The sequence below is a fragment of the Equus asinus genome, chromosome 4 (genome assembly GCF_041296235.1).
Source record: "Equus asinus isolate D_3611 breed Donkey chromosome 4, EquAss-T2T_v2, whole genome shotgun sequence".
NCBI classification, from domain to species: Eukaryota; Metazoa; Chordata; class Mammalia; order Perissodactyla; family Equidae; genus Equus; species Equus asinus.
The window spans coordinates 95,780,710-95,795,718 of NC_091793.1; the positions used below are offsets into that span (position 1 = coordinate 95,780,710).

Here is a 15,009-nt window from a genome sequence, read left to right on the forward strand (position 1 = left end):
GGACTTCAATTTAACTGTCTGAATTTATGGCAATAAAGAGAGCTCTATGAAGAATGTTAATGTGTTCAGAATTATTGCACAGAGAAGTTTGACACCTTCTGTCATGGCCAAATTTTACTAAAGCCTCCCATTAAGTGTACTTAATCATACAAAATGGCGCTGAGAATTAGGGCAATTATCCTGCTGATTTACATTTGAAGTGCGCCTAAAATATCCTGATAATGAGATGTTTAGCTTTCTTTTTATATCTAAATATGTGCTGCTGTGAATTGACTTTGAACTATTTATTTTATAAATTAAGATTCCATTTTTTCTTTGGAAAGGGAAAGAGAAAGTTAAAGTAAATAACTTCCAAAAATATTTCCAATTTTGAAATTTTAAGCATCATTAATATATATATTGGATGTGAGATAAGCCTACCATTAAATTCAATAACGTTTGCAAATAAATTTAGTTCAGAGAATTTACAAATTAATCAAAAAATATTTCCTAGTAGTTGGGCATACAGAGGTGTAGAAGATGGACGCAGTCCCTGGTCTCATGGAGCTTCTGCTAGACGGAGATGATGACAATAAGAGAGTGACCGGAAAAATAGTCTGTTAATTTCAGATAAAGATAAGTGCTTTGAAGAAAATCAAATGAGAGCTGGAGCACTGCATATGCTCAGAGTGGTCAGGGAAGACCTCTTAGAAAGCATTTTAACTGAGACCAGATGGATGGTAAGAAGCCGCCTGTGCAAGGATTTGCATGGGGGAACATTCAAGATAGATCATAACGCAAGATAGAGTAAATGCAAAAGGCCCTAGGCAGCTATGAAATGATGGCTGAATTCTCTCATTCCAAGTTCATAGGATCACATATATCCTAAACTTTTGGAGAGGGAAAGCTTTCTTACTCAAAGGTTAAGAAATAATTTATTCTCTCAGAACAATGGTTGATCGATTTATTCAGCAAATAGTTAATATGTGCCTACTATGTACCACAAGCTCAGTACTAGGTACTAGAGATGTAGAAATGAACAAAACAGGCCAGGCTATGCTCTCTAGGAGTTTATTATTTGATGAGGCTTTACAGTTGAATAGCACTTCATAGAACTCTTTTACATGTATTATCATCATGGAGAAGCTTTTTCCCCCATAAATTTTGTTTTTCTCTTTAATGCATTTTGTAGTATTTGCATTATACTTCCGATTACCACTGTGTATCAGCCAGATATCAATCTGCCCTCATTTTACCCATCAATCAATATAAATATTTATATAGCTAGACTTGCACTAGACACTATGGATGGTATATATACAAGATGAGGCTCTTGATCACAGTCAGTCTGGAGAGTACAATATGATCCAGGTATCATTTGAAGGTGCAGATAGATAGTACATTAAGTTCAAAGGAGGAAGAGATTTATGTGGTCTGGGGTAGTCAGGGAAGAATTTAGAAATTAAAAATTCAAGGATCTTGTAGAAGGCAGCAGAGGAGCAGGGGCTGGATACTGGCTCTAAATTTACAATCTGTCCTCTCGTGGTCCTCCTTTGTGTTTTGAGCCATACCCAAGTTTAGGCTGGAATATCTGATCCTCCCACCTTTTATTTTCCTCTTGAAAGTTACATGAATGAGGTATCACTAAACCATCAAATGTATATTTTGCAGAAGTAGGATTCAAGTGACAGAGTTGATGAAGTATCCATTAAAAACTCAAGAAATTGAACCTATTATTTTTGTACACCTATATTTGATCCCTTAAAAATTTCTAGGACAAAATTCCAAAACTGTTATTTCTATATATGTGCCTTCAGTCAAAATTAATGCATTCAAAATCAAATGCATGTACTCTTTATTAAAGAGCCAAATTTAAATCTCTATGGTAACTACTGCAATAAATGTGCAACAACTTAAGCTATGATTATACTGTCACAGTTAGTGAGGTCTATCTTAAGTACATGACTACCAATCATTTCACTGTTTTTCTAGTCAACCAGAAATGTAGTTTAAAAAGGAAGCCAATTATGAGATTTATTTAAATAAGGCTGAATGATTTCAGCAATAATGGATTCTGGATACAAGGAATGATTCTTTTGAGGATGTGAGACAATGTTGAGGGAAGAGTTTGATCCAACTGATCAGAAGTTGAGTATTAAGTACCAATAAAACTGAATTTTAAGTACCATTGAAAAGGTAGTTGTAGATTTTTAAGGTTACCCTTAAAAAATAAATCGAACTTAACAGTTTTTACTACATCTGCAAAAATTCAAATTTAATGAAGTAAAAATTCTTAAAATATTTTATTCAAACTAGCCACTAGTTTAGACTGCAAATATTCTAAAATTGAAATCAAAATATTGGTGCAGAATTATTAGCACTTCTTTATTGGCACCACAATGTGACTGAATACTAAAATATGTTTCTGCATTCGCTACTACACTGTCAAAGATTTGACTACATTTTTCTACTCATTTCATTAGTTCATAGTCCAGCAACATGCAGTCCCAATCTTGTGTTTTTTCTCTATTTTGATTGGTCAACCAAATTCTTTATTTATATTTTTAAATTCTGTATTTTACTTGGTCAACGAACTTTATATTTTTAACTGGTCAAACAAAGCCATTGGGTTTAAGCAATCACAACTTCTGGAATTCCTGAATTAAGATAAGAATCTATACATAAACTGTTTAAAAGCAAAGTGTGCCACACTAATCCTGTCATGATGTATTTGTATAGTAATTCGACCTGATAAAAGACGAGTGCTTCTTGCTCATTTCTCTAGCCCTGCAAGAGAAGGCCCCAGGAACTACAAGCTTTCTTTTCTTATTTGAGGAACAAAATGGAAACTCTTGAATCTTTAAGGTCATGGAAGTTAAAGGTGTACCTGAGGAAGTTGGAAATGTGTTGCAGAGTTGAGGCAAAGTATAAGGAAGTTGACAGATTTGAGAGTTAGCGTTACAGAATTTATAATTAAATGAGCATGTGAGAATGGATGAGTTTGCCAAGAAAGAAAATAGAGAGAGCAGAATAGCAAGGTATGTCCTTAGGTAGCACCTACCTTTAGGAGTGGGAGAAAAAAGAGAAAGTGATGCTAAGTCAAAGCTGTCAGAGAAGAACAAATATATGTAACAAAATCTTTGAAAGTTATGGTGATTGTCGACAGTGTCAAATGCCACAGAGAACTAAGGAAATAAGAATAATGAAAGCTCACAAAAACCTCATGCACAGTTTCAGATGATGGAATCAAGATACTAGAATATAAGGTGCTAAGAAAATTGGACTGTGAAGATATGCAGAGAAAAGAAAAAAATTTTTAAGACGTTTCCGAGCAAATAGGAAAAAAATGCATAATAACTTAAAGAATAAATATGATCAAAGTAATTACTTTATGTTTGCTATTTTTTTATTTTATCATAGAGGTAAAATAAAATGTAAGCTGATAGAAAGGATTAAAAAACCTAGGTGATATTGAAAATGAAAGAAGGGGCAACTGATGAGATAAACACTTGCAGGTGCTAGAAGAATATTATAAAGATAATAATGTACATCTGTGCAACACTTTTTAGTGTAAAACAGTTTTAGACTTATTCCACTATGTCCTTACCAGAACACTGTGGATGAGTTGTTATTATTGTCTTATTCTATAACTAAAGATTTTGAGTCTTAAAAAAACTGTCATGTGGCTAGAAATTGGCAGGGATGAACACCAAACCCACATCCTCTGCTCCCAGTTGAGTACTCTTGTGTTCTGAGTTCAAGATCCCAAAGGTTTAACTCTGGAGGGGAGAGTTGACTCTCTTTCCTAAAATGGAAAGAAGAAACTAAGGCTACAGGAGATGTTTAAAGATGGAAATGAATAGAAAGTCAGGTCACCTGTTCTTGAGCTCAAGACAAGTGGAAAGCAAAGGATTATCTACGGAGAAGATAAGATTGATATTGAGGCTTGATAAGAGGAGAAAGTTTTGGATTAAACACAGCTTCTTCAGCAAGCATTTGAAGGAGCATTGATGTTCTTTATGAAACAAGCTTTAAATGTCACAAGAATGACATCTTGCAATTCTAATGCAACAGAGACGAGGAAATTATCTTCACTGTGCTTTAAGCATCATATCTGGAGAAATACATTTTATACTGCATTCTCCTTGTTTGTGACTGATAAGTCAGCCAAGTAACATGCTAAAGGTTGCTCTTTTGTGGTTATTTCTTTACTCTTCTTCTAAAGTGTAATGTAACCTACACTGACTACTACCAACTTATTTTTAAAAAAATCAAAAACTGTCAGAATATTACTTTCCTTCACAGTGGGTTTTGTGGCTATTTGTGGTGAGCACTGGGGGTGATATCAATATGGATATTTTTATATGTTTCACATTTATCTCACTAAACATTTTACAGCAAAAAAAGATGCCTATGAGATGATTTGGAGAAGGGAATCATAGTTTTCCATTGATGACATTAGAGTTTTATAGGTGCTTCCTAAGGAAAGTATTTATCTGAAGTAAAACTTAGAACTTCCTATAAAAATGTCTCAGGTCATTGACAAGAAACAAAATTACTCTAGCTGATTAACAACCAGGAAATGAAAAATCTGTCCATGAAGGGGTTACATTTTGGGTGAGTACCTCTTAAAAACAATCCTTTCCTTGTAGGCATGAGAGACTACTCTTCAACTGTCAAATGCAAACCGATGCCTGGACTTTAATATGCCCAGTTCTAACTCTCACAACTAGACTGGCCTGTGACTACTTGAAGACAGAGAACCATGTTTTATTATTTTTTCTCTATGCTCCAGAGCCCAGCATGGTGCTTGACACAAAGTCAATGGTTAGTATATATTTGCTGAACAGATGCCAGCCAAGTCCTGGGGGAAAATTCTTGAGAGGAGAGAGGTCATTTGCTCTCCTCAAATTTATTACAGGGACTTACATTTGAAAAACACTTGACCACTCTACAAGTTATATAGGAAATTTCATTTAAACTAAAATGCTGTAGCTGCAATGCGATGAGATGGACAGTTTACAGATAGAGAAATTGACTAACTGAAGGATAACTCTTTCTGAGGTACCAGATTTTCATCCCCTACCCCATCCAAGTTCTTTTTAAGTATCTCTGGCAGCTGTAAAAAAGCAGGAGATGTTGTCACACACTGCAGCTGGGTACCCAGGTGGTCTGCTGATATTCAAAGGGGGCTGTTCTGGCATGAATTCTAGGGCAGCATCACGCAGCTGTCATGAGCTGCTTTGTGGCTAGAAGCAGCAGATGTTACTGATATCTGACAGGCCGTCAGATCATCAGACATGGGAAGACATCAATGTAAAATGCGAAATATTTGACCCAAATATCATTTAATAAATCACGGACCCTTTCCATGCAGTTCTCAAAAATTTCATCTACATACAATTTTTGTGCAGTTGAGATTTATTCATAGGACTAATTGTATAATAATGAAAGCACAAATTCCGGTAATTCTACTTTGGTCTTAGCTAATATTCCTCTCAATGCACTGAAAAGACTTTTAAAACCTCTAGCATTTATCACACTTCAAGATTATTGATTGATTACTGAAAGATGAAAAAGTGTGATTCTATCACATTATTTCTTGTGTTCTTTTTTTTTCATGAATTGTCTGCTTGTGACAATGTATGCTAATAAAAAAAACTAATACTGTTTTTGTAAACATGAAAAGCTAGGCACTGACTTTCTTAAGCAGAATCACCTTATATTATGTAGAATTTTCAATACCTGGTTGGCTGCTTTATGTTCTTCATTTCTTGCTTGCTCTACTCATATATGTCATTTAAGCAGAAAATGGAAGACTTCCCATAACACAATCAGGACTATGTGTTGCTCTGTTGATCTAAAGGAGAATTGGGAATTTCCACAATATCAGCAGTCCTAATAAGATGTGGAATAATGACAAGTAACAATTCTCCTGATGCCGGGAAATACAGTGGCCATAATGTGTAGGAGTTCTGAAGATCAGAAAGCTCCAAGGCAAAGAAAGTTGTTGAGAGGCAAAAAGTGATAGTAGAATGTACATTACAAAATGTTGGCATGTGTATATTGGAGATATCTCCACTATTCATTTTAACTGCTGGGGATGAGTGTTCGTCTTGGAAAGAAGTGGGAGATGAGGTTAAAAATAATCCATCTGTGACTACAACCACCTCACCATACCTCCGATACCCACTGGTTCCTACACATACTGTCTCAGTTCCATTTCAGAACTGTTCCTCCACTTCACAAATCACAAGTGTAAGCACACCTTTCTGTGTTTCTGCTCTACTTTTTTTCCTCTCTCCCTTTCTACTACCCGTCTCACCCCTCAACCCCCAAGAGTCACTTGCTAACTTTTTGGCAAAGGAGAAAGATAAACAGGGTTGGGAGAATTCCCTTAAAGAAACTTATTTCAGGATTAGCATGACAAGTCCTTCAGTAAATGAGTAGGTATAAAAGGCTCCATTTTGAATTTGGGGCTTTCAAGAGGTTCATTTCTAAGTTAAGATGGAAAGTACTTTGTAAGGGAAACTGCTTGATAACGGATATTTTAGAAGCAAATTTATGGCATATATGAAATGATATAGAGTCAACTTAGAATTCTCTATATTTAATGCCAATGTGAAAATAAAATCTTCAGAGTACTCTAATGTATAGCTATATCTTGAAAAATTCTCTTGGAAAACAAAAGTACTTTTGTGGCTTCCTTATTTTTATACCATTTGAAGCTTTTCTAAAATACGGGAACTCCCAAATCTGAGGGAAGAAACACATCGATTGCCTCATAATAAGCTTTAGAGTGTCATCTCATACTTTCTCTTGTTCAGAGAATGGTATTTGTACCGTGTACTTCTAATACAACTAAAGTAAAGTAAGCTTGCCTAAGGAAGAAAATGTTAATTAAAATTTTGGAGATTTTTATCATTTCTATCTAAAAATCTGATCTCTAAAAGTGATCATTTACTCTATACAAAGAGATTAATCTGAATCCTGGAAATCTGGAAGGAGAAAATTTAGCCATTATCAACCTCACTTTCTCTTCTTTTACCTATGAACTTTCTGAAGTCTCTTAAGATTAAGTGACTTTCCAAATTCTACAGTTTGTGTTTAAGTCAAGAATTCAGCTTTCCTATTTCAAATCTAATGCTTTCTTCTCTTTTCATACAAATAAGAATTCTGTCTTAAAAAAACATTAAATTATCAAGGAATGAATAGATTCCTCAGGCATGTTGAATCTGTGATCTCTGGCAAGCCAGATGAGCACTTAAAGCCCTCAGCAGTTTGGTGTACAAGAGTCCTCATCTTGAGATGTTATGACGTATCAGGATATGACTCCAGCTCTAGAGACCTCTTCTAGATCACATAAATCTCACCATTATACTGTGAAGTGAAAACGAGGCCAAGAATCAAACCAACCAATTAACGAAGACGTTCCCCCAATCAAAATAACCATGAGGAATAACTAGCAAGTTTCATGTCCAGAATGAATAGAAAAATGTCTACTGAACCCCTGATAATTACCCCTTTTGAATACTGACATCCATGACTCCTCTGTTTGTGCCAACTTATCAAGGATCATAGTGCCTCCAGGAACTCAAGGAAGGCTCTTTTAGACTTTATTTCAATTGCAAGAATCAAAAGATTTGTCATAAGTCTACTTGAGCATGTATAAACAAAGTGGAGAGTTGAAGTGCAGACAGGGATTATTTGAAACAAACGATAAATATAGAATGAAATATTTTGAAACCTGAGTCATCAGTACCTTGTTTCAGTTTTCCCTTTGCCAGAACTAAGAAAATAATAGCTTTTGTTCCTACTTCCATTTAACGATAGATACATTTTGTGTACACTGTGTAATTTTCCGGATTTTCTTGTATCAATACTAATAGATCAATCAGTCAATCACTGTGTGTTGAACACCAATATGAGCTAAACATTTTTTTAAACTTTGCAAACACTGATTTAATGGCATTGTAAAATTCTGATTTTTTTTCCCACTATATGTGAATTTTACCAATTTCATGAAGTGAAACATGGATGCTTCTTCTCAAAGCGATAATAATGTGGGTGGAGAGATAAGACTAATATGTATATTTATATACATACACATAAATATACATACACACACCAACATTTAACAAGATCACAAACTATATAGAATTGAGAGCTAAATGGGGTGGGTTGGAAGAGAGATAAGTAGTAAATGTTATGAGTCATTGAAAACTGAGATCAGTGAAAGCTAGTATGGTTAAGGACTGTTTACCAGAAGAAAATGTAAGTTGGACCTAGTGGGGAGACATTATGGATAAGGGAGCGTATATACATTAATTCTTAATTTTAATTCCCCAAATTATGTCAAGTTATTACATGTCTCTTCATTTCAGTTGCCATCACTCCAGTCAAAGTCATTATCATATCTTTCCTAGATTATTGCAAGAACCCCTTAATAAATGTCTCCTATTTGCTCCATTCCAATCCATTTTTCACATAAAGGCCAAGTATCTTTATGCTCACTGGTTTGCCTTAATCCTCACAACAAGCCTCCGAGGTAGATTCTTCTAGTCTCATGTTATTACCTGAAACCTGAAGCAAAGAAAGATGAAGCAACTGAGTTCACCCTGCTACCCTGCTAGTACATGGAAGAGCTAGGATATGCTCTCAGGAACCAGAGCCTACACACTCACGACCCTTGCACTGTGTGGCCTCCATGCTGTACTATTGTTTTTGTTGTTACTACGACCATATTAAACAATGACTTTGTGCCAGAGATAGTATATGTGTGGGATGGGGATGAGGGGATAAAGATTAGTACAAAAACAAGCAGCTGCACAAATCTGGCACAACAGCTGTAAAATTAGAAACAATAGTAGCACCAGAACTGAGATTGCAAGTTGGAGCTTATGAAGTTTATGAACCTTAATTAAAATGCCACTGATGTAGGTGCCAAAAAACATGAAAAGAATAATGTATGTTAGTTAATTGTCTTCTAGCTGGGGGAAGAAAATCAAGTAGCTAATCAAATAAGCAATGGGCATTTTACATTTTGATTAATAACCTTCTCTACCATCAAAAGACTCATAAAAATGTCTGAGAACGAAGACAGGTAACTAGCTAGCTTCAGTCCTCTGTGGGTAAAAGGACAGTCTATATCTTATAAATGGTCAAATTTACCATTTGAGACATAGAAAGAGACACAGTAAACAAATATTAATCTGTTAGAAGTCTAGAAAATAACAATCAGCTATGCTCAATGATACAAAGTACTTCGGACATCAGGTGTTTGTGTGGATGATACATCATGTTTTCTTCACTTTATACTTTTTGTTCAGACAGTGTAAAGTAATTTCAGAGAACAGAATGTAATATTCTAACTTGAAACTAATTGGCCATTCTTGTAAACTCCTCACTGTACCCTTAGACATTGATATTGCAATGCCGGAAAAAGGCACAATTCACAAAGAATTAAATAAAATATTTTTTAAGAAGCAAGAATAAGCTGATGATGTACAGATGTTGATTTCCCTGAACAACAACAACAATAAAAGTAATATACAGATAACATTTCACTTCTTTGCATATTGTCCAGCAAGGTGCTTGATGCACACAGTCTCATTAGGGTCTTAGGAGGTAGTTATTATTATCCCTGTTTTCCAGTGGGGAGGTTAAGGCCTTGAAGACTTAAATAATTTTCACAAGTTTAACTAGATAGTAAGTGATGGAGCCACTAGGAAAATTCCATTTGCTTATTTCGAAACCTAAGTTCTTAAGGACTATGTCATACTCTTCTTTCTTCTTTATTTTCATTTTTCCTTTCTTTTTTCCATCTTTCCGAAATATTTATTGGAAGTACACTAAGGGAAGTTATCATGGTAGTCATTGAGGACTCGAGTTAATTTATGTTCTTTCCACTTTAACTGTATAGTTTTCTGGAAACAGTTTATTTTTTAATTCTTTCACAGTACCCAAGTGTCTACTAAGTACACAGTAACTATGATTAATTAAATGTTTTGCTTTTATATTAACTAAGTATTATCATGTCCAGAAATTAGCCTAATTAATACATAATGTTATGCATTCCTACCTTGATCTTTTCATTTTCATGCAAATTTGGGGGAGAGGCTTTACCTAGGAAATGCAATATGAATGTTTATCCACACAATCTAGGAGCACAGATGGCAATGGGAGAAGCAGTCACTTTATCCCAGGAATCAGTAGACTGTAGCTTACAAGCAAAACACAGACCAATATGAGTTATGGAACAGTTACCTCTAGTTCTATTATCTCTCCTAAATATACTTGAGAACTGCCTAGATCTGTGAGAATCAAAATCAGGGACAGGTTTTCCTTCTGTCTTGTAAATCAACAACTGTTATTGTGTTATGCCTGTACATGTACACACAAAATCTCACCGCAAGTTGGGAGGACAACCAAAAATCAGCACTTTCATATATCCATTTTCATATATTCTCACCTTTGCCTATTAGCAGGGAAAGGAGTGAAATAAAAGACCATTGCAACCCTACTTTTAAATGATTTCACAGTAGATATTGTTCTCTTTTCTGTGCCCATGTTCAGAGCATAGAACCCATAAGCTTACAAACCAGGGTATGGCCAAGAAGCGGCAGAGGAGAAGTAAAGTGCCCTCACTTACACAACCACAGTGCTAATCCACATTTTCAAGGAGGCAAATTTGGGAACCCTGAGGACAACTGTCAATTACTGGTTTATATGCAATAGGGTTTATCATATAGTGAATTTAGTGGGGTACAAACTTAAAATGGTTTGATTTTTTTTCTCCAATCATTGCTTCATGTTCTGAAGAATATTCCTTTCCAGTTCTGATGTGATTTAGGATAGATTCTATAATTTTCTGGTCACTTTCAGTTGTTAAAAATGCTAGAAATGTTCAGTTTAAAGCTTTGATTTCATAAGCAATACATAGCTCACATTCGGTTCTCTCGTTAGGCCCATGCTGATAGAAGCTCTCAGAATGGGAAAGGGCAGGGTTTTCTGGGCTGCTACTCCCCCAGTGTATAGAGTCAAATAGGAGGGCTAAAGAAATGGCAGGTCTTATCTGATATCACGTTTTATGATGGCTACCTGTTGTTGGCTCAATGTGGTTCCACATGCTACTAGTGGCCTCCATCCATATGATGGTCTTCTATACACAGTTTCATTGTTTTCTTAAAAGTGTTCTCAGCTCCACCTCCTATCCCCGCTGTCACCCGAGGGCCTTTTGTAGGCAGAAATCTTAGTTTCTCTCTCTTACCCTGTAAGGTCTCCAACTGTCTTTCTTAATGGTATATCTCATTGCTGAGCTGCCATATTGCTAGTGCCACAGCTCATTTTTTCTCCTCTCTATTCCATGCTTTATAGAGTTTGGAAGACCACTGAAGTCTTGTTCAGTTGTCCCCAAAGACCACTTCCTCCCAGGGTCACTGCATCACTAGACCTGTAAATTCTGCTGGAACAAGCTATTCAATAAACCTTAACCCACCTTCAAGATTTTTTAGCCCAGAAGTGGTCCCCATTTTACTAGGGTCATGTTCTTCCCCACACGTGAAGCTTTCCTCAAACTCACTCACCACATTCTGTTATGTTCTGATGGCAGCACCACGACACTCTGCTGATTTTACTGCTCAGCAAGTATTTAGCAGAGAATGAAATGCTAGTCTCTCCTTCATTTATTAGTTCCCCTCTATGGCTTGGATGAGGGAAGAAAGAAGCTCTTCGTTCATGCCTCATCCACAGAAGAGGAGGGAAAGCTCTACCACTAACACTCATTCTGTATAATAAAGAGAAGATCTTCAATTCCCTCTCAAGTATAACATGTCAAATGATATTTCTTCTGAATTTTGGGTACCCTGCCAATGGCCTGGTCACAGTACAAATACCTGAATACTTTACTGAATCATGTTTGTAAGAGAGATAGTGTGAGTTTGGCTAAATGGTTACTTTGAGAACACGTTAAAAATTAAGATCGTATCATTTGGCAACCTTGTTTGTCATAAACCATCGAGCATTCCTAATGTTTATTTGTTGTGTTGTGACCTTCAAAGAACTTCCTCAATTCCCAAGGCGTGTGGAACAGCAGTCGCATATCATTTTACTAGACTACTCTGCCTAGGTTAATACTAAAAATATTTTCTTATAAAATGCAATTTAAAATCCCCCCAAATATGTCCAATTTAAATCTCATCATTCTGCTAAGGATGCCTTGTTTTATGATAATCTTGGTAGTTGATTTTGAGTTGTCCATTCTCCCATTCAACCAACATACAGTGACACTATGTCACAAGCACTGGGCTTGGCTCTTGGAGTTTAGCAATGACTGGACACCTCCCATGCCCTTTTAGAATCTACATTCTAGTTGAGGAAAAAAGTGCATAGCTAAACAAATAAGTAAATTGCAAATTGTGATAAGCAAGGAAGTAAATAAACAGGGTGCTATTAAAGAAAATAACTAGGATGGGGCACTTTAAATATGGCATTTGGAAAGCTCTCTCTCATGGGTGATGTTTTAGCTGAGATGAGAAGTATGGGAAAGAGGCAGTCAGGTGAAGGGCAAGCAGAATTGTATTCCAGGTATAGGGAAAGCATGTGTTGAGACTTTGGTGTGTGAAAGAGAGTATGTGAACTGTTATTTTAGGAAATGGCAGAGGGCCAATATCACCAGTGTTTATTGACAAAGAGAATCATGTAGGGTCTTAGAGGCCCTGCTGAAGGATTTTGTTTATATTCACAGTGCGATGGGAAACCACTGAAGGATTTAAGCAGTGAAGTAAAATGAAATGATTAATTTTTAAAAAGACCACTCAGATTTCTCAGTACAAAACAAATTATAGGAGTGCAACAGTGAAAGCAGCAAGACAATTAAGAGTATTGCAATTGACAGACAAGAGATATCAGTGATTAGGACAAGGATGGTAGCAGTGGAGACGGAGAGAGATGGATATGCTGAGAATTATATTATAGATAAGACCACCAGGATTTGTACTGGAGTGAACATAAGTGATGAAAGAAGAGGGGAAATCATTGATGACTTCTAGGGTTTTGGGGGGGATTTTTGTTTTTGCTTTTGTTTTTTAGGATTGACCAGCTGGGTGAATGGTGGCACCATTTATTGTTAATTTTTAAAAAAGACTGAAATAAAAGAAAATAAGACCTGGCTGACAAGATTGGAATGAATCAACAAGTCTACTTCAGACATGTTTATTTGGATGTCTCTGAGATGTGCAAGAGGTGGTATCAAGTAGATGTTTGGATACACAAGTCTGGATCCCAGAGGAGAAGCCTGGGCTGAGACATCACCGTTGAGGCTGTGAGATTCAGACCGTATGTAAAGTAATAAGAACAAATAAGATCACCTAGAGAATGAAGAAAGAAAGATGAAGGCCAACATTTATACAGAAATTTAGGATGAAAATGTATAAACAGTAAAGTAGTAGGAAGGAAAGCAAGAGAATCCAAGAAAGGAGTCTACTAGATATTCATCAACAGAAAAATTTGTGATTTTCACCATGGCAATTTGGGGGGAGTTGCAGAAATAAACAGCATTTCATAATGAGTAGATGTATGAAAATTGAGGAAGGGAAACAACATATATCAATAAAAATTTTATGTTAGTTTACAGTAAAGGGAAACAGAAAAATGAGATATGTTGGATGGGAATATGGACTAACAGATGGTCCAAAGGGACCAAGTTTTTGTTGTGTTTTGTAACTTTTTTTGTTTATCTGATTTTTTAATTGATTTGAAATATAGGAGATATTATGTGAGGATAGACATAATCTAGTAATGAGGGAAATGATTGATGGTTCAGGAGAAAAGAGGAGGACCAAACCAGTGAAGTCCTTAAGACGGACTTAAGGGGTATGACCTAGACTGACATACAAGTATCGATTTGTCTTTGATAGGGGAAGGATCAACTTCCTGCACTTTAATAGGAAGGAAGAATGTAAAGATGTGTGTAATTACAAGAAGGTTTGTAGATTTCAAGCTAGAAAGATAAGAAAGTTACCAATCAATTAAATACTTTGATTATTAAAGAATGAATTATCCTATCTTTTGGGGGAATGGTGATTTCCATTCTTTTTTATTGCTCCATCATTTCAGTGTTGGATTTGAACCCCTTTTCTGTTAGCATTGCACTGTTGAAACAATTAGAAAATGAGAAAGAATAGATGGCACATGTAATACACAAACCAGTGTTGATGAATGTAACTTGCTATTTAGCATCTTCCATCTTCTGGTTGCAATGAACGTCTCTTACTGCTACCGAAGCCCAGTAGCAGCCCTCTTCTAAGATGGATGTTACTTGAGGGATCAATTGGAGAAAACTTTATCTTTCAAAATAAGCAACTCTCCTTAAAATAAGAACAATGTTAGTTGTAGTATAAAACCAAGCCCTTCTAATTACATGTAGTGATAACTATGACTTTTATTTATTGGGATAAAAAACCTGTAGCACATATGTAGTATATTACATGTATGTAATAAATATATATATGAGTGTGTACAGTACATGTGTATATAGTACCTGTGTATAACATATATATGACATGTTATATATATGTAACATATATAACACACATGCTATTAGTATAACCTATTGCTATACAATATAGTTGTATAGAAATAAATGTTTTATGAATACTTAATACCTAGCCTCAGCTGCACAGTGAATCTGGGACACCAAGAAATATATGGTATATGTTTTCCAAGAGTTCATAGTTTTAATGGAGAGAGAGTGAAGTAAACAATGGCTTGTAAAACAGTGTAGTTTGTTCTTTATGAAAGCATGTTTAAAGTACAAAACTCACACGACGCTAAGTCACCCTACAGAGCTCCCTAGAAGAAATGATCTTGGAGACGGACTTTGAAGGATGTGTACATGTTGAGCAGATGTAAAGGAGTTCCGGCACATTTTAATATGAATGATAACATATCCCAAGGCATAAGATACAGGGGATATTGGACAACTGAGAATTAATGGTCATTTAAAATTTCAGATGGATGGAGTATAGTAGG

The 15,009-nt window shown here is 35.7% G+C and overlaps 1 protein-coding gene across 16 annotated transcripts in view; it reads left to right on the top strand.

Annotated features, from left to right (window-relative positions):
* Positions 1-15,009, top strand: part of GALNT13 (polypeptide N-acetylgalactosaminyltransferase 13) — a 470,593-nt gene that overhangs the window by 314,688 nt on the left and 140,896 nt on the right. The gene's annotated exons all lie outside the window — the stretch shown is intronic.